The sequence below is a fragment of the Vanellus vanellus genome, assembly GCF_965231255.1.
Source record: "Vanellus vanellus genome assembly, chromosome: 29".
Classification (NCBI taxonomy): Eukaryota; Metazoa; Chordata; class Aves; order Charadriiformes; family Charadriidae; genus Vanellus; species Vanellus vanellus.
Window position 1 is genome coordinate 1,826,778 of NC_138934.1, and position 20,313 is coordinate 1,847,090.

Genomic DNA, 20,313 nt, shown 5'->3' on the forward strand with positions numbered 1-20,313 from the left:
GGGAGCAGAATGAAGCCCCTGTAATCCAAAGGGAAATGGTGAGGGACCTGCTTCAGCACCTGGAGGTGCACAAATCTATGGGGCTGGATGGGATCCATCCAAGGGTACTGAAGGAGCTGGCGGAAGTGCTCACCAGGCCACTCTGCATCATTTATGAACAGTCCTGGATAACCGGGGAGGTCCCAGCTGACTGGAGGTTGGCAAATGTGACGCCCATCCATAAGAAGGGCCGGAAGGAGGATCCAGGGAACTACAGGCCAGTCAGTCTGACATCGGTGCCTGGGAAGGTCATGGAGCAGATCATCCTCAGTGCCATCACACAGCACATGCAAGAGAACAGGGTGATCAGGCCCAGTCAGCATGGGTTTGTGAAAGGCAGGTCATACCTGTCAAACCTGATCTCCTTCTATGACAAGGTGACCCACTTGGTGGATGAGGGAAAAGCTGTGGATGTTATCTACCTGGATTTTTGCAAGGCACAGTTTGTTATCTACCTGGATTTTTGCAACACACCGTTTCCCATAGCATTCTCCTGGAGAAACTGGCTGCTCATGGCCTGGACAGGTGTACTCTTCGCTGGGTAAAAAACTGGCTGGATGGCCGTGTCCAGAGAGTGGTGGTAAATGGAGTTAAATCCAGTTGGTGTCCAGTCACGAGTGGTGTCCCCCAGGGATCGGTGCTGGGGCCCGTTCTCTTTAATATCTTTATCAATGATCTGGATGAGGGGATCGAATGCACCCTCAGTAAGTTCACAGACGACACTAAACTGGGGGGGCGTGTTGATCTGCTTGAGGGTAGATTGGCTCTGCAGAGGGATCTGGACAGGCTGGACAGATGGGCTGAGGCCAATGGTATGAGGTTCAACAAGGCCAAGTGTCGGGTCCTGCACTTGGGTCACAACAATCCCATGCAGCGCTACAGACTGGGGACAGAGTGGCTCGAAAGCTGCCTGGCAGAAAAGGACCTGGGGGTGTTGGTGGACAGCCGGCTGAGTATGAGCCAGCAGTGTGCCCAGGCAGCCAAGAAGGCCAACACCATCCTGGCCTGCATCAGGAATAGTGTGGTGAGCCGGACTAGGGAAGTAATCATCCCCCTGTACTCGGCACTGGTGAGACCCCACCTCGAGTACTGTGTTCAGTTTTGGGCCCCTCACTACAAGAAGGACATTGAGGTGTTGGAGCGTGTCCAGAGAAGGGCTACAAAGCTGGTGAAGGGTCTGGAGGACAAACCTTATGAGGAACGACTGAGGGATCTGGGGTTGTTTAGCCTGGAGAAGAGGAGGCTGAGGGGAGACCTTATCACCCTCTACAACTACCTGAAAGGAGGTTTTAGAGAGATGGGAGCTGACCTCTTCTCCCTGGTGACAAGTGATAGGACAAGAGGAAACGGGTACAAGTTATGTCAGGGCAGATTTAGATTGGATATTAGGAAGCATTTTTTCACTGAAAGGGTTATTAAACATTGGAATAGGCTGCCCAGAGAGGTGGTGGATTCACCATCCCTGGAGGTGTTTAAGAAAAGGGTAGATGAGGTGCTTAGGGACATGGTTTAGAAGTGGTGGTGTTTTTATCAGGGTAGGTTAATGGTTGGACTTGATGATCTTAAAGGTCCCTTCCAACCTCACTGATTCTATGATTCTATGATTCTATGATTCTATGATTCATTGCCCTTCTCTAGACACCCTCCAGTACCTCAATGTCCCTCCTGTAGTGAGGGGCCAGAAACTGAACACACTACTCAAGGTGAGGCCTCAGCAGTGCCGAGAACAGGGGAACAATCACTTCCCCAGTGCTGCTGGCCACACTATTTATGATACAAGCCAGGATGCTGTTGGCCTTCTTGGCTACCTGAGCACGCTGCTGGCTCATACACAGCTGGCTGTAGACCAATACCCCCAAGTCCTTTTCGGCCAGGCAGCTTTCCAACCACACTTTGCAAGAACTGTAGCGTTGCATGGGGTTGTTGTGACCTAAGTGCAGGACCCAGCACTTCTCCAGCATCTGATTCCCATCTGTCCCAGCATCTGCCTTCCTAATGGGTTAATGGGTCCCACTGAGGACCATTACCAACAAAGCCTCCCCAGGGGCTCGTTGGAGCACAACACTGGAGTCAATAATGACAGATAGGGAAAGGAAAATTAAAGGTGGCTCTGATGCTGAGGAAACCTCAATGTGTTACATTGAGCCAAAGGGCCACACTCTGACCTGCAGCCCCTGGGAAAGGAGATCTTGTCCCTCACCCCTTGCTCAGGGCTCTTCTTGGGGAAGTGTGATGTGGGGATGTGCAATGCCGAGGGAAGGAGTGTGGCATAACCCTTCTGGGTGGGGCAAGGAGGTAATGAGGTCTTCCTGAAAAAGGTTAAAGTATCTTCTGGTAGGACTTGGTGGCAAAGACAGTAGCCATAGCCATGGTGAAGAAGAGATCATGTCTGGTGGGGGCTTTCAGTGCCCCCTTCTTTCTTTGAAGGCACTCAATTGTCTTTCATTTTCACCTCAATATCTCACTGCCCTTACTGATATCTCTCCATCCTCCCTGGCTGGTCCTTGAAAGACAAAGCCATGGGCTGGTCCAGCCTCCCTCTGGGTGCCCGATTGTTCCACAGCACTGCCCTTGCAGTGACATTTCCTTCTCTTCTAGTCTCAACCTCCCAAGCCACACGTTGTGGCATTCTTCCTCTCTCCTGCTTTATTACCACTATGAAGAAAAGCTCCACCATCTCTGAAACCACCCTTCAAGCAGTCACAGGTTGTGCCTGTGATGCTCTGAGCCTCCACTTCATCAGGCTGAAGGACCCCAAGTCCCTCAGCCTGCCCAAATGGGGCATGTGCTTGAGGCCATGAATCCTGTATTGCTAGACCTCCTCTGCACACTCTCCATTCCTCCCCTCTTGTCGAGAACAGGAAGCCCCAAAGAGGGCCACGCTAGTCTAGAGGTGGCCACACGAGGTGTGAGTGAAATGGGATGACACTCCCCTGCTGTGGGTGACCCACACTCCTCCCAAGGCAGCTCCACATGCAGCTGGCCCTGTTCATGGTGAGCATGCCCTACTGGCTCCTCTGGCATCCTTCATGGTGCCCAGGCCCTTCTCTTCAGGGTGCCTACTCAGCCAGGCAGGTCCCAGGCTGCCCTCATCTACAGGATTATTCCTCCCACTAATGCAGCACTGGCCTCTTCTCCATGTAAAATTTCAAAGGTTTTCTGTTGCCCAAATTCCAGAGTTTCTCAAGGCCCCCCTGGACTGAAGCTCCCTTTTGTCAGCTGTTAATATGATCGTGCAGTTGGTCACCCTGATGGTGGTGTCCCTCACAAGGTAACAGCACAGGGAGTTGCAGGGCACTACAAATACTAACAGGTGGTGCTACTTTAGTGCAACTTCTTTCCAATTTAGGGTTATCCATGGTGACCATCTCAGAAACAGCTGCAAAGCAAGCAAAGCCAGGGCCAGTGAGGAAAGAGCAAAGAGAGGTGGGCTGTTTATGTTGGAGAGTACAAGAAGGATCAAAGGGAAGAAAAGAGGGAGAAAGTTAATGGCAGGTGAAGCTAAGGACTAGATCAAGGCTGGTTTGGGGGTACCTTCCAAGAAGCTCTGGATGTGAGCAGCAGGTACTTGTTTGAGACAAGAACGACACAGGTGATCTGACCAAACCTGTGTCTGCCTTACTTCCAGGGTCTTGGAGAGTCTGAGTACTTTCCCTACCATGGTGAAGAGAAGACCTGTGGTGGAAGGAAATGTGCAGTCACTCATGTTGAAGGGACCGCAAAAGCTCTCTAGGCCAATGTCCATCTCACAGCAAGTGCAGCTATTAGATTACACCAGGTTGCTCAGGGATTTATCCATGTTGGCTTTAAAACCTTCCAAGGAACGACACAGCACAACGTCACTGGCCAGCCTGCTCCAGTGCTTCACTCTCTTCATGGGTAAACAGTGTTTCCTCACACACAACAGGGAAGAACCTGGATCTGCCTCCTTGGTGACCTCCTGGTAGTGGTAGGAGGTAGTAATTTTATGTTAAAGCTCCCTAATCTCACAATTGAACAACTTCAGCTCTTTCAGACTCTCCTACTGACAAGGTCAACCTTACCAATGCATGCCTGAGAGGTTTAGAGCTCTTCCAATCCCCCTGGATTTACTGGATTAGCAAGGGACTGCAGGGATGTTGGAATATCATCATCCTCATGCCATCACGTTCTGTGTCGCTCTCATTTGTCACCCTGTTGCAATGCACAGCTGTTGCAGCCTGTAGGGACAGATCATGTAGTTCCATATCCCATATCTTCATGGCCTCCTCTGGACCTGCTCCAACAGGTCATGAGAGAGAGCAGTGGGAATGTCTGGATCTGTGCCTGGGGAGAGATGATGAGTTATCTGGGAACAAATGAGTTAGTGGGCAGAGACACATGGGTGAGGTAGTGGGTGTCTTCTCAAAAGTAGTGGGAAGATTAAAGAAGATGATTGAGGAAGATTAAGGCTTTCTTCAGATGATCACAGCCATGCTCCCATGGGGAACATGCTCCAGTTTCATCTGGGAAGGGATATGAAGGGCAACAAGAAAGGACGCTACAACTGTATCAATGGCAAAGGGAAGGCTTGGGAAAACATGAGACCACAGCTGAATGGGGCGGGAGTCCTGGTGACACAGGACATCGACAAGGCTGAGGGATTTGATGCCCTTTCAACCTCACTCTTTGCTTCTTAGATGAGCCTTCAGTAATCCCAGACCCCTGAGACTAGAGGCAAAGGTCAGATCAAGGATCACTTACCTTTTCACAGAATTGCTGAATGGTTGAGGGTGGAAGAGACTACTAAATGTCATCTGGTCAAACCCTTTTCTACAGCAGGGCCACCTAGAGCCAGTTGTCCAGGATCATGTCCAGATGCCTCTTGAATATCATCAAGGATGGAGACTCCACAAACTCTCTGGGGAACCTGTGCCACCCCTCAGTTCAAATACTTTTCCTGATGTTCGGAGCTGTGTTTCAGCTCATGCCCATTGCTGCTGGTCCTGTCACTGAACAGCACTGAAAAACATCTTAGAATCCTAGAATAGCAGGTTGGAAGGGACCTCAAGGGTCATCTGGTCCAACCTTTCTTGGCAAAAGCACAGTGTCAATTAGATGGCTCAGCACCCTGTGCAGCAGAATCTTAAAAGTGTTGTCCTGGTTTGGGGTGAAGCAGAATGGATATTTTGTTCAGTAACTTCACTTTTTCGCTGAGCCTCTTCTAACTACTGAAATTAACAGCACATTGTGCAGACACTGTTCACCCTCAGAGGGATAAGACCTGTGTTTATAGCTGATGCCCGGGCATGGTATGCAGAGAGGCTCCTGCTTATACTTATTGCTATAACACCCAAGGGCGGCTCACTTTGGTATTTGCCCCATTGGACGGTCAGAAGCAGAAGAGCGTAAAGGGGTCCCACCTGCGGGGAGGAGCGGACAGGACAGGTGACCCCAAACTGACCAACGGGGGATTCCACCCCATCTGCCTCGTGCTCAGTGTAAAAGCTGAGGGATCAAAGAGTCAGGTCTCTTCCTTCAATAGCCTGCGTCCAAGGAGGACTCTGTATTTTCATTTTCCTTTGATCCCGGTCTGTGTGTTCCTGACTCCTGATCTGCAATCCAGTTCCCATCCGTTGCTGAGTCCAGTCTGGAACTTTCCCAGTGCTTGCCAGTGATGTGATCGATATACTGTCTGCTCCCTGCAGGTTTTATATACTGAATATATTTCATTGTTTCATTATTACTAGGATCAAATTTTCTTCCAATTAATTGATTATTAATATTTTGTTAAAATAGTTTAGTTTCTTTTTCAAAGCATCAGTTTCTCTCTCTCTCATTCTTCTCTCCCTTGGGAGAGAAGTTAAAGGAGAGCATCTGTCATTTATTTTGGTGGAAGTCCAGACAAAACCACAATACCAGCCTAAACAACCCCAGTTCCCTCAGCCGCCTCTCATAAGACTTGTTTCCTAGACCACTCACAAGCTTCGTTGCCCTTCTCTAGACATGCTCCAGTGCGTCAATGTCCCTCCTGTAGTGAGGGGCCAAAAAATGAACACAGTACTCAAGGTGAGGCCTCAGCAGTGCCGAGAACAGGGGAACAACCACTTCCCCAGTGCTGCTGGCCACACTATTTATGATACAAGCCCGGATGCTGTTGGCCGCCTTGGCTACCTGAGCACGCTGCTGGCTCATACACAGCCGGCTGTAGACCAATACCCCCAAGTCTTTTTTGGCCAGGCAGCTTTCCAACCACACTTTGCAAGAACTGTAGCGTTGCATGGGGTTGTTGTGACCTAAGTGCAGGACCCAGCACTTCTCCAGCATCTGATTCCCATGACCTGCCTTCCTGGCCTGTGATGGGGCATTCCCAGGAGAAGAATGCGGGCTGGGGCTTGAGGAAGGCACATTGGCCCATCACGGGGCTCTGAAATCACCTGTGAAGGCAGGATTGCTGAGTCCATGGGGCAGGGAACCACCCCCCTCCCACAGCAGGGAGAAGACCCAGGGGCCCGGGCTGCCTGTCCCCGTGTTCCTCTCCTGCCCCAATACCAAATGGTGCCATTTGGTGCTCACTACAGCCCCAGTAAGAACCTGTTTCCTGTTGTGCCTCCAAAGCACCAGCTGCCCGGAGGGCTGGCACCGTCTGCCCTTCACCTCTCCCAACCTCATGGGGGGACACTCTAGTTTGCCCTAATCTGCCCTTCTCGGGGGGCACACGGTGGGTGGGAATGGGGATCTCCTTTACAGAGACACCCCAGGTGTCCACGCTCCCTCAGTCACTCTGCTCATTGCCGTGCTACAGCCAGAGAGGACCCAGGCGTCTGGGCACTGGGAGGCGAGAGGGGACACAGACACAGACACGGACACACACACACATGCAGAGTGTACCTTTGCTAAACGGGGTTTATTGATCATTAGAGGGAAATGGCTCAGGGCTCCCGGGGGATCAGGTGGGGTCATCCAGGGATGATCATCTCCTCATGCTGCTGGAGGGGAACAGGGCAAGGGTGTCACCACCAGTTCCAGTCCTGAAAGACAGAGCCCCAAATGAGACCCCCACTGTCAACTGGGGCATGAGAGTGGCCTGGTCTCCTACTGTCTCTCTCTGCAGAGCCCTGGGGAAGGAGCTGGGAATTGGAGCCCTCAACAGACCCAGGACTCGACTTGGCTCTCCTGAGGCCATATGGCACCCAGAGTCCCTCGCCCAGTGTGTCTCTACCCTGAAATGCCCCTAAATCTCCCAGAACCCTGCACAGCCCTCACAGTGATCCTTGGGGTGTGTATGGCACTAGAGACCCTGCCTGGCCTGCATGGTGACCCTCTGGGTCTGTAGAGCCCCACTGGGTGCAAGAAGCGGCATGGGGGCAGCTCTGTCCCAGTCACCCTGGGACATGGATCATGGACAGTCCCCTCTCTTTCCCTCTCCCATACCCAAGTGCTGCCCAACCCAGAGGGCTCAGGGATCCCACGGGGCTCAGCATCCTTTGTGGGGCTGGAAACACCCTGATGCTGCTCACCTAGACATCAACACCGACAGCCACACGTCTCTGGCGCGCAAGGTCCACTGCCAGCTCAGCCACAGGAGGCTGGGGAGAAAGGGAGAGTTAGGGACACACTTGAGAGCACTGCAGTATACTGGGAGAAAGGGGAAAGCAATAGGGTCCTTGGGTAAGGTGCTTCTGGGGAGGAATGGGGTACATGAGTTTGTAGGGTGGTGCACAGAGAGCAGTGGGGGTCCTGGGGAAGGGGCCCACTTGGGTGCCTGTGCATGTACTGGAGTATCCTGGGGTATCCTGGGGTGTAATGGGAGGAATGGGAATGCAATGAGGACCCTGGGGAAGGGGGCCTCCCTGGGAAAAGACTGGGGTGCAGAGGTGTTTTCTGGGGTGTCAGTGGGGTGTACAGGGGTATACTGGGATGCCCTGGATTGTCGTGGTCATAGGAGGGGAGGGTTGGGGGCAAGTAGAATTTTTGGTACCCACCTCAGACCTCTTTCCTATCCGGGATTTGAGTACCTTCTCCTGTAGAGAGACCATGAGACCTCACTGGTCTCTAGGATGTCCTCGGTCCCAGCAAGGGATGGGCGGGCCAAATTGCCCTCCCATTCCCCAAGTCCATCCCACTACTTACATCAAGGCTAAGACTTCCACTTCCTTCCAAGAGTGCCTAGGGAAAGAGAGAAAAGGGGTGGTCTGGATTGGACCTTGGTGGGGCTGCGGGTGGGGCACGGATTTCCCCACTCCCCCCAGGCCCATAGCTTCCTCCTTCTCTGAGAGGGGAAATCCTTTCTGCTCCTTCCAGCTCCGTTCCTCCAAGTTTCACCTGGGATAGCTGTTCACACAGGGACCAGGGGTGGGGATGGAGATAAAGATAGTGTGGAGAATTCAGGGCCTCCCAAGAGGATGGGGGAGGGGAGGACCCAAAGACGAGGCACTGGGGTGAATTAGTGGACCCCAGAGGGACTGTGCTGGGGGTGTTGAATGGACAGCACTGTGTCGGATGCGAGTGAGGGGTAAAGGAATTGAAGTAGAGGGGATATGGGGAGTTCAAGCGAGGTGGTAGGTGGGGGCAGAAAGAGAGGACTGCTGAGGACCAAAAAAAGGGGATCGGGATGGTGTTTGGGAGTTGGGTTTGAAGGAAGGTGATCTGGGGACACTACCATAGTGGACAGGATGAAAGGCAAAAGAATGAGGGGAAAGACTGAAAGCAAGTCATTGGGAATGATAAAAGGAAGAGGATTTGGGGACTCTAGAAAGGACACTGAGGAGATCTAAGGAGGTGATGTGTGAGGGTCACAAAAGGATGGGATGCGGAGGCCCAAAAGGGGGAGATGTGGGGGCACCAAGATGAGAAAGTGGCAGGTGCCCTTAGAGGAGTTTGCAGTGGACTCTCCCAGGGAGGGGACAGGTCTGACCACTCATTGAGGAACTCAGGCTCTGGGCACCAGAAGGTTAATTGCAGGGGAAGCGGAGACAACAGACGGAATTACGGGAGGCAGAAAGCTGCATTGCTTTCGGCTGGAGGTGCATGGGAGCCTGGAGGAGCTCCTTGCGTGGGAAAGGGAGAGGCCAAGCTCACCACCAATGCTATTCTGAAGGAGAACTGATGTCCTGCCACCAGGACCCATCCTTAGCCTCGAGCCTCTCCACATGGCATTGGGGACTCACCTCAGCATTGTCCGGGGTGCACAGCAGGATGGTGAAGAGGAGGGCCACGCTGAGCACTGCAACCTTCATCTTCCTCTGTGGTGTGGTGAGTCCTGGGTGAAGCTGGAGAAGGTGAGGGGCAGATTTATCCCTGCCCAGACTCCTCCTTGCCCCTCCCAGCCCCGAGAGCCCCCAGGGCAAAGCCAGGCTTGGCAGAGACACCAGCCCTGGCAACAAGCCCAGCCCTGGTACATATTGACCACCGCCTCCGGTACAGATCCAGCCACCTTCCCCGGCATCACTCCAGCTTCCCGCTTGGGGCAGCTGCAGAAGGAACTGCTCAGGCATCAGCGGGTGGTGAGGGCAGTGCGCCCCTGACAGCTGCACACCCTACGGAGGACAACTGGGGGCATGGGCAATGGGGACAGCTGGGTGACTGGCATCTTCCGTCCCTGGAGGCAATGGGGAGCACTGGTGAATGCTGGGCCCCCGGAGACGAGGGTTGAGCTTGGGGGAAGTGCTGAGGTGGTGTCAGTGCCCAGCTCCAGCCCACTCCATTCCTCTTGCACCGCAGGCCCCAAACTTGTAAGGTTCCCAGCCGCGACCTCCCCAGAGCACAGAACAGAGGGGGAAATCCCGTGTCCTCCAGACAGCATGGGTCTCACTCTGCAGAGCCGCCCCCACACAGTGGGTCCCAGTGGCCCTGTCCCAAACAAGGCTCTGGCTACAGCCCTGTCCCTGGCTGGGACTTGGCCACAGCTCTTGGCCCTTTTCCTCCCAGAGTGTCCCTTCCATGCCCTCGTCCTTGGCCCAGGCCTTTGCCATCACTAAGCAGGATGTGGCTCTTCTGAGGCACACGATGAAGGAGGCCCTTGTGCCTGGGCAGCCACCCACAGCTAATTGTGGGGATAGAGCTCTCCTGGCAAGAGGAGGGATGTTTGTCCCCACAGCATCACTGATAAGGTCTGTTTGCCCAGCGCCCATGGCACCAGGAGCCCCTTCAGCAAGCTTGGTGCTTCACAAGAGGGCCCAACTGGGGGGAGTCGGGGGGGATAAAGCATCCTGGATGCCGGGGCTCCCTCCAGCCCTGGCAGCGGGCAGAGCCCGCAGAGGAGGGCAGTGACAGGGGCACCGGGGAGAAGCACACCCTGGGAACCCCCACATGCCTGGGGCTCCCTCGCTGCCCTGGGGACAGGCTGGAGCCCAGAGGTGGGGGCAGTCCCGGGGGAGCAGCCTGACACCCGGGGTGTCGCTGTCCTTCGGGAAAGCCTGGCGGCAGGGGAGTCCTGCAGGAGTGGGGCTTAGAGCAGCCTGGGGGCTGGAGCTGTCTCCCCAGGGCACTGTGTCCCTTTCCCTCTCCCCCCTGCCTGCCCTGCAGCTTTCCCCAGCTTTCCAGGGGGGTTTCCTTCACAGCACCCCTGGCCCACACATCACCATCCCGGGGGCCCTGCACAGCACCCTCTGGCCAGTGTGGGGCAGGGGCAGTGTGCGGTTGTACACAAGTGGTTCAGCTCTCCCCTCTCAGTGGGGAGGGCCGCTGGGTGAAGCTGCTGGCCTGGCTCGCATAAGCCAAGCAAGACCTTCTCCAGCAGTGCAGTGTCTATGCACCATTCTTTCCAGTTGTGACCCGCACGGGATCGGCCATCACTGCTCCCTTCAAGGATGCAACTGCCCAAACAGCAGAGGGAATAGCTGGTGCCTCTGTCAGCAGGGACATCTTCCTAATGAAGATGGGCGTATTTTGGATCAACAAGCTCAGGCACCCCTGTTTTGCCTCCTGTAGATGCACACAACTGGAAGGAGAGAGAGACAAAAGGACAGATATTTATGGATTTCTGCATCCCAAGAAGACCACCATTTTTCCTCGTGGTGTGAGCTAGCACTGGGAGGCCAGTAAAGGTCTCAGTCAGGAGATGCAGCATGTATTCACTTGCCTCTTTGGTAGCTGATGGTCAGAAGTAACCACATGGAATGACCAGCAAATCCACCAGTTGACATCCTCTGATTGTCATGTGCCACAGTAATTCAAGCTACCGCGCTGTGCTTCCCAATTGCCCTTCCAAAACCATCCAGCAGTCCATGTCACAGGTCTGAAAGTTAAAGAGGGCTCTATTTGAGTCCTCGTTCTGTGAGGGAGTGAGGCTAATTTATTTTTATGAGGCACAAGCTGGGGATAAAAGGCTGGTGGTAAAAATCTGGTTTAGGTTTTGAAATCAGTGGGAGGTTTGCCTGAGTTTCAGTGAATCCAAGGTGTCGCTGGTTTTGTTCCCGTGATGACACAGGCTCCTGTCAGGGCTTCAAAGAAACAAAAATGCACTGACAAGTGGTTCACGAGAACTGCGAATGGCTCAGATTCTTCCATGACATTCTCTGTCATTTTTAAGGCTTATGGGTACGGTTCCATCTTTACGGGAGACTAAGTATCAATAAGAGATCTGTTGTGGATCAGCTGTGAAAAGATTTCAGGGAACTGACTTGAATATTTGCTTTGGAAATTGCCCAAAGAGCAGGCAGTCACCTGGAAGGTTTTCATTTTGACTGCTTCTGCTTTGTGTGTTACTTATTAGAGAGCGAAGTGACCGAGTGTTGACTTATTTATCATCTTTAAATATGCTGTGATGTTCTCTGTTTTCTGAACTTATGTTGAAAAGAAGTGCTGAACTGTGCGCACTGTCATAATTGAGGAATATTGACTTAGGAGAGGTCAGGGCTGCCTTTGAGGTCAATGCAAATGAGGGGCAAACGCATTTGATGGGCACTTAACCTTAAAGGCGCTGTTCAGGAAGATCCCATCTGCTGGTTTAAGGACATCTCAAAGGACGCACATCAGTGGGGCAGACAGAGGGTGAAGGTCCTGTTTCCCCCACAGTTAAGTTTTGCTTCCCATCCCCCCATATCCTCCAGTTCCCAGTGTCCCTTAGTGCCTGGGGAGGGTGGGGGGAAGGACAGGACTCAGCAGGGGGTCTCTGTCCTGCTGTCCTGCTTTGGGCTGGGATGGAATAAACAAGAGATATGACCCCAATGTGTTAGAGGGAACTTTTAATTGTTATATCTGTGTAACGGCTGCTGGTCACGATATTGACCTATCTGTACTCGACCTTCGTTTATCTGCTCTGTGCCATGCTCCCTTTTGTGTTGTGGATGTTAAAGGCTGGTTTTGGCTTTTGCCCTTTGCTGTGCTCAGTAGCGCTTGGTGGTGTTTTCTCTGGGAGATTTACTGTAAAAGGACTCTCCTGAAGTTTAATGTGGTATGTGAGCTCTGCACTGATGCCATTTCTCTACTTTGGGAACCATCTCATGGAGACAATTAACAATTACACTTTACACTTTCACCTTTTGTCCTCCAAGAGGTTTTTGGGGGAGGACACACAGCATGGCAGATGTTTTCTCCCTAATTACAATAGGTGTCTTCAATATCTTGAACACCCTTGGGTAGCCAAAATGCTGCTGCTGGTACTTCTCAAGAATACTCTCTCCCCTTTTTCTAAGGTTAACCAAGTACTTAGGATTATCCCGCAGGCCTCGAGGCAGTGTGGTTATGGGTGGCAAGAATGGTGGTCACCTTTGATGGTCTGGGACTTCAACCCAGAACAAAGGGTGCCCTGGCCCTGGCTGTGCCCAAGAGCCACAGCTTGTCGCGCCGTGCTGGGGCCTGGCCTGCGCCTACTGAGCTCTATTCAGCACTGCTCAGCACCTCAAGGGGAAGAGAGGGGCTCTGGATCTCAAGACGTGCAAACAGACACTGAGGTTGAACCAGACCCAGCCCTCAGCCAGATCAGTCTCCCCTCTAGCCGAGAAGGAACAACGGAAGCCGAGGCCAACTTGCGAGGTGTGCAAATGGATTTCAGCCATCATCCAGGAGAGCAAATTGTCAGCTGGTTGCTCCGATGCTGGGACACTGGGGCCACTAGTCAGAATGAGAGGGTAAGGATGCCCGGCAGCTCAGGGTGTCCTTGCCAGGGATAAGGCCGTTGTGCACATGCCAGCACCTTGTCTATAGTGAGCTGGACAGACGCGGAGGCACCAGCTGTGGAGGGACTGCCCAGCCAGCTGCAGGAATCGAAAGAGACTCTCGCTTGCTCCCTACAGGCCTGCGTCTCAGCTGTGGAGAAACTGTCCCAACAATTGCTCCTGCACTTAAAAACGGATGTCTTCCTCTCTCATACCGACCGACATCTCAGCTATTAAGAGTCAGCCTTTTTCTGCTCGAGAGAGGGTACTGGTGGCACACATCCTGTGCCACCCTGTGGTTCTATCTGCGTGACCAGGAAAAGGACATGAGGAAGTGGGATGGTGAACCTACCCAGAGACTAGAAGTTTTGGTACAAGAAGTGCAAAAAACCCCAAAAAAGCCAAAAGTCAATCCATTTGCTATTTATTGATTTATTTATTTTTATTGGCAATAGCCAGGTGCCATGACAGTCCACAGGCAACAATATCGCACCAGCTGAAACTCCCTGGTCCCCTCTATAAGCTGATCCAGCGACTGGAGAGCCAAGGAGTGATCAGCAAGACTTCCTCACCCTTTAATAATCCCAAATGGCCACTGCAAAGATTGAACCAAGAGTTGAGGCTAACTGTGGACTTTTGTGGCCTGAAAAAAGTCACACCACCACTGAGTGCTGCCGCACCAGACATGATAGAATTCCAGTAGGAACTGGAGTCAAAGGCAGCCAAGGGGTATGCAACAATTGATACCACTGAGTTTCTTTCTTGGTCTCTTTGGCAGCAGAGTGCAGGCCAGAGTTTGCTTTCACCTGGAGGAGTACCCCGTACGCCTGGAATCGACTGCCCCAGCGGTGGAAACACAGCCCGACCATCTCCCATGGTGAAAGCTTGAGAAAGCTCAAGATCCTGTCTGAAGAGTGTGTGGCTCTGATCAGCAGTGATTGGCCTTGTGTAGGACTTGACTGGCTGTCAGGTGCCCACCGAGCTGTTCTGTCGCTCCCCCTCCTCAGCAGGACAGGGAGAAAATAAAATGAAAAGCTCATGGGTTGAGATAAGGACAGGGAGATCGCTCACCAGTTACCATCACAGGCAAAACAGACTCGTAATTTATTGCCAATCAAACAGAGGAGGATAATGAGACAGAAGAATAACATCTAAAAACACATTCCCTCCACCCCTCCCTTCTTCCCAGCATCAGCCTTGCTCCTGACTGCTCTACGTCCTCTCCCAGAGTGATGCAGGAGGGTGGGGAATGGGGATTGTGTTCGCTTTGCATCGCTTTGTTTGTGCCACTCGTTCCTCCTCATGCTCTTCCTCTGCTTCCTTCCAGAAGCCTCCTGCAGTGTGGGCTCTCCACAGCGTTGCAGCTTCCTTCAGGGCACATCCACGTGCTCTGGTATCCCATCCTCCACGGGCTGCAGGTGGATACGTGCTCCACTCTGGATATCCACAGCCTCCATGGGCTGCAGGGGTCAGCCTGCCTCACCATGGTCTTCCCCACGGGCTGCAGAGGAATCTCTGCTCTGGCACCTGGAGCACCTCCTCCTCCTCCTTCTTCACTGACCTTGGTGACTGCAGAGTTCTTTCTCTCACATATTCTCACTCCCCTCTCAGCTGCTGTTGTGCAGCCATTTTTTACTCCTTCTTAAATATGTTATCAAAGAGGCACTACCACTGTCACTGATTTGCTCAGCTTCGGCCAGCGGTGGGTCTGTCTCATAGCTGCCTGGAACTGGCTCTGCCCAACGTGGGGGCAGCTTCTGGCATCTGCTCACAGAAGCCCCCCTGGAGCGCCGCCCTACCTAAACTCTGCCACGTAAAGCCAATGCAGTGTGTCTGGGAAGGTGGGTCAGGGGATGTCAGTGAGTTACAAGGTGATGGCTGATGGCTTTAGCAAATCCTCACAAGCAGGCTTAAAGATCATCAACCAGGCTTGGGCATCCCGCTTGGTGAAACACATCAAGGTCTTTCAGAGCCACTTCAGCATTTAATTTTCCACCTGTAACCGGTGCCTCTGACTGCCTGTTTCACCAGCCCCCAGGGACCATCTCCTTGTCAGGTCAGGCCCTCCATGCTCTTTTCAGTGATGGCCCTCAGTGGGACCTGCTGACATGCTCAGAAACTTGAAGGTTTGCTGCTGACTCTTTACTTCCACAGAAGCTTGTTCCACCTTTCAATAACTGCAGTTCAAACATTTGACACCAGAGGGCTCATAAACACCCAAAAAGCCCTAACAAGCCAAGTCTTGGGGCAGAGTTTTCCTCAAGTCCTCAGTTCTCATGTGGTTGATTAGTGAGATTTCAAGAGCCCACTCAAAGTGAAAAGAGTTGAATAATAAATAACAATAACAAAGCATTTGTTCTTTTTCTCATACTCCTTTTTTTTCTGCTTACAGATTACGTGAGGTCAGCAATCCATTGGGGATGCTGTTCCTGAGCGCCTCCAAATGGACAGCCTTAGACCAATGGAAAAAAATGTTTTTCTGTCAAGCACAGATCCCAAGGCCCACCACAACACTCCCTTCTCGGACTCTCTCAGTCTTCCCTTTTTTTTCCAACTATGAGTCACACGGTGAATTAACGAACTCCCTCAATTCACAGAAGGAAGCAAAGAGTCACAGTTAATGAAGTGCTCTACTTTGAGTAGCCAAACCTGCACTCATCCCAATGCATCAGGGATAAAGGACTCATTTCAAGTAGACTCTGCAGCACCTGCACCAACTCCTGTTTAATTCCCTGCAGGGTAGGGTACAGGTGGCTCCTTTGCAGGTGGAGGCAGGGATGAGAGTGATCTCCTCTCATGTAGGAGAGCTGGGGTGCCATTGCCCAGGCTTCCTTTCCTACCCAAGGAAGAGAAACCAGTTGTCTCAACTGTGATGCTTTGACACAGCCTGTCTGGTGACCAGCTCCTGCTCCAGAAGTGCTCCTGTAGATCATGGGTCACAGAGGGGTCCCAGTCCTATGTGGGGGCTCAAGTGCTGCAGCTCTTGCCCTTCTGGCTCTTCCTGGCCATCTACCTGGCTGCCCTCCTGGGCAACGGCCTCATCATCACTGCCATCGCCTGCGACCACTGTCTCCACACCCCCATGTACTTCTTCCTCCTCAACCTCTCCTTCCTCAACCTGGGCTGCATCTCCACTACTGTCCTAAAATCAATGGCCAATTCCCTCTGGGACACCAGGCCCATCTCCTACCTGGGATGTGCTGCTCACATTTTTTTAGATTCTCTTTCTAGTTGTAGCAGAATATTTCATTCTCACTGTCATGGCCTGTGACCGCTACGTGGCCATCTGCAAACCCCTGCACTATGGGACACTCCGGGGCATCAGAGATTGTGTCCACATGGCAGCAGCTGCCTGGGGCGGTGGGTTTCTCAATGCTGTGCTGCACACTGCACATACATTTTCAATACCTCTCTGCCACGGCAATGCTGTGGACCAGTACTTCTGTGAAATCCCCCAGATCCTCAAACTCTCTTGCTCAGACTCCTGCCTCAGGGAAGCTGGGGTTTTGTTGGGTAGTGCTTTTCTTTGGTGCATCTTAGTGTATCCGGGAGGCTGAGAAGGAGATAGGTTGTTACAAGCACAGCCTGAAGTGGACCCACAGCACACGGCCAAACAGCCAAAAATTCCCTCTCTGGCACACACAGAAGGGAGGGGCACCAGTGACACAGGGGAATGGAAGCTTGTTACTGCAAAGACCAGCAGGAGGAAGAGACTTCCCCCAAAACTTGAGGTGCCCTTGCAGAACCGCTTCACTGCTCTGCAGAGTGAAGAGGAAAAACCCACTGCATCAGGAGAGGCGCTGGAGCTGAGTAACGCCACCCGATCTGCTGCCCGTGTAACAACCAGTGCAACTCAGAAAAGGCGACGGGTGATAGCAGTAGGCGACGCTCTTCTGAGAGGCACGGAGGCACCCATTCGCTGACCTGACGCACCCTCTGGAGAGGTGTGCTGCTTAGCGGGGGCTCGTATCAGGGATGGCGCTGAGAGCAGTCCTCTGGCTGTTATCTGCTGCTGCTGTTTCACGTGGGCACCAGTGATGCATCCGGGAGCAGCCTGAAGACGATGAAGAAAGACTATAGAGCCATGGGAGCAGCGATCAGGGACTCTGGGGCGCAGGTGGCTCTTTCATCCATCCTCCCAGTCAAAGAGAAGGGTTTGAAAGGTCCAGTCAAAGCTGGCCAGTCAATAAATGGCTACAGGACTGGTGCCACAGCCAGGGGTTTGGCTGCTTCGACCATGAGACTCACTTTGAGAAACCGGGTCCCCTGGGGCCTGATGGGGTCCACCTGTCAGAGAAGGGGAAGACCAGCTGGAGGGCATGGAGCTCCACCTGGGGATGGATAAGGAGCGGATCAAGAGCTTGTGGGTCAGGATTAAAGGGAGGGCAGGGACAGGTGACATTACAGTGGGGGTCTGACACAGGCCACCCCACCAGGAAGACTGTGCAGATGAGGCCCTCTATAGGCAGATTGGAGCAGCCTCACATTCACAAGCCCTGGTCCTCATGGGGGACTTCAGTCACCCTGATATCTGTGGGAGGGAGAACACAGCAGGGCATAAGCAATCCAGAAGGTTCCTGCAATGCGTCGATGACAACTTCCTTCTCCAAGTGACAGAGGAGCCAATGAGGATAGGGACCATGCTGGACCTTGTTCTCACCTACATGGAGGGGCTTGTGGGGAATGTGAAGCTCAAGGGCAGCCGTGGCTGCAGTGATCATGACATGGTGGAGCTCAAGAGCCTTAGGGCAGCGAGGAGGGCGCACAGTAAGCTCACTACCCTGGACTTCAGGAGAGCAGACTTGTGCCTCTTCAGGGATCTGCTTGGCAGAGTAGCATGGGATAAAGCCCCGGAGGGAAGAGGAGCCCAAGACAGCTGGCTAATATTCAAGGATCACCTCCTCCAAGCTCAGGAGAGATGCATCCCAACAAAGAGGAAGTTGGGCAAAACTGCCAGGAGGCCTGCATGGGTGAACAAGGAGCTCCTGGGCAATCTCAGAGAGAAAAAGGAAGCCTACAGAGGGTGGAAGCAAGGGCAGGTAGCCTGGGAGGAATACAGAGAAATTGTCCGAGCAGCCAGGGATCAGGTTAGGAAAGCTAAAGCACGGATAGAGTTAAATCTGGCCAGGGGTGTCACGGGCAATAAGAAGAGCTTCTATAGGTATGTCAGTGACAAAAGGAAGATGACGGAAATTGTGGGCCCTCTCAGGAAGGAAATGGGAGACCAGGTAACCTGGGACATGGAGGAGGCTGAGGTACCCAATGACATTTTTTCCTCGGTGTTCACTGGCAGGGGCTCCAGCCACACCACCCAAGTCACAGAAGGCAAAGGCAGCGACTGGGAGAATGAGGAACTGGCCACTGTAGGAGAAGACCAGGTTCAAGACCATCTGACGAACCTGAAACTGCACAAGGCCATGGGACAAGATGAGATTCACCTGTAGGTCCTGAGGGAACTGACAGATGGTCTTCTACCCGCCCTATGCTTTTTCGACCCTCAACCTTTGCAGTGGCACAAGCCTGGTCTGCCAAACACCTTCACTCCTGTCAGGTTTGTACAAGGCCCACACACATCTGGGCATGCCCAGTGTAAGCTGGCCTCCACCCAAACCTGGAGCCCCCCTGGCCTTGTAGGCTTGGAGGGGCCAGGTCCCCTCTGTCCGGGGCTGGGCACAGCTTCTCCCTGGGAACTTCCCTGAGGAGCACTCCTCGTGTGTGTCAGCCTGGCCCAGGTGGCAGAGTGGCTGCTGGGGCAGGGCTGAAGTAGCTCAGCTGGGAGAGCGTTAGACTGAAGATCTAAAGGTCCCTCACTCGACCCCGGGCTTCAGCAAGGACTTTCCCCCTTAGATTTTTGCAGAGCACCTCAGCCTTCTTCCAGCCTGCCCCAGCCATGCTTGCTCCCTCACCTCTTGCCACAGCACCGGCGCTGCCCTGGAGCTGTGCATCTGCGGCTTAGAAGGAGCCTTCCTCCAGCGCCACAAGTCCCCATCCTCCCTCTGGGCAGGACTCTCCATTCAGTGCTGCTTTGGGGGGGTGTCCACCTGTCCCTCCTTCTCTGCTCCACAGAGATGGGGATCTCTCCTCTATAGGGTCTCTGCAAAGACCCTGTTCCTCTCCTCTTTGTCACGCTTGATGGTGCACACTCTGCTCCCCTCCTCGTGCACCTCCTTCACTTTGTCTTCAGTTCCCAGACCAGAGGCCACCGTCCCCCCAGTCCCAGGGAAGGGCACTCCCTGGAACCGAGGCCTGGATGGCAGCATCCTTCCTGTGGGGGGGTGTTGCAGCCACACCTCTGATGTGCCCAGGACAGTTGGCAAAGCCATGCTGAGGGTCACCCACTGCAGTGCACGGGCGTCAGTGATGTTTAGTCCCACTCTGTCCTGAGCAGAGTTTCTTGGCCCCCTTTGCCACCCTGCTGCAGTGATTGATAAAACACCTCTGTGCCCCTCTCTGGGCATCAGCCCCATGGAGATGGAAGCCTGCCCTTCACCCCACCTCCAGGGATGCTGTGGGGCAGAGGAAGTGCAGGAGGAGGCCCAGTACCTGGATGAGGGTCTGTGAGATTTCTGCCTGTGTCTGCCCCACAACACACCCTGGGGTGTCATAAGAGCCTGGGGGCACCTCACCCCAGGGAGGCCATGTCCCTCACCCTGTTGTACTGCTCCTCCTGTGGAGCTGGGGGCAGTTGTGGCACAGAGTTGTGTTGTCCTGGGTGGCAGAGGAGGCTCAGGGGAAGAGGTTTGTTCCTCTCCATCCAAACACCCCAGGGTGGGCCAGAGCGTGGGAGCAGTGCCTGCAGCAAGAGCCTCCTTCTGCCCCATCACCCTGCAGAGACGCTGAAGCGGCAGTACTCTGCAGTGCAGCCCTGTGCCAGGATCAGGCCCCAGTGGAGAGGCAGTCCGGCCTTCCCCCATCGCAGGAGGATCCAAGTGCTGTTTTGTGCAGAGGGTCCCCAGGCACCCAGGGGACAACAGGGCTGCTGTGTCATAGACATGTCGTGGGAGCAGAATGTCTCTTCTACTGGCAAGTGTGAAGGGGATGTTGCTCAGTGGTCAAGCGCCCACTGTGCATGTGGGAGGTCCCTGGTTTGATCCCCGGCATCTCCAAGGGTGTTCTTCTCTGAATCCCCAGCCTCAGGCACGCACAGGCTGGAGCTGGAGCCTCTGGTCCTCTCCAGGCACTGTGGGGCTGCCCTGCCCACCCAGGGCCTGGCTGT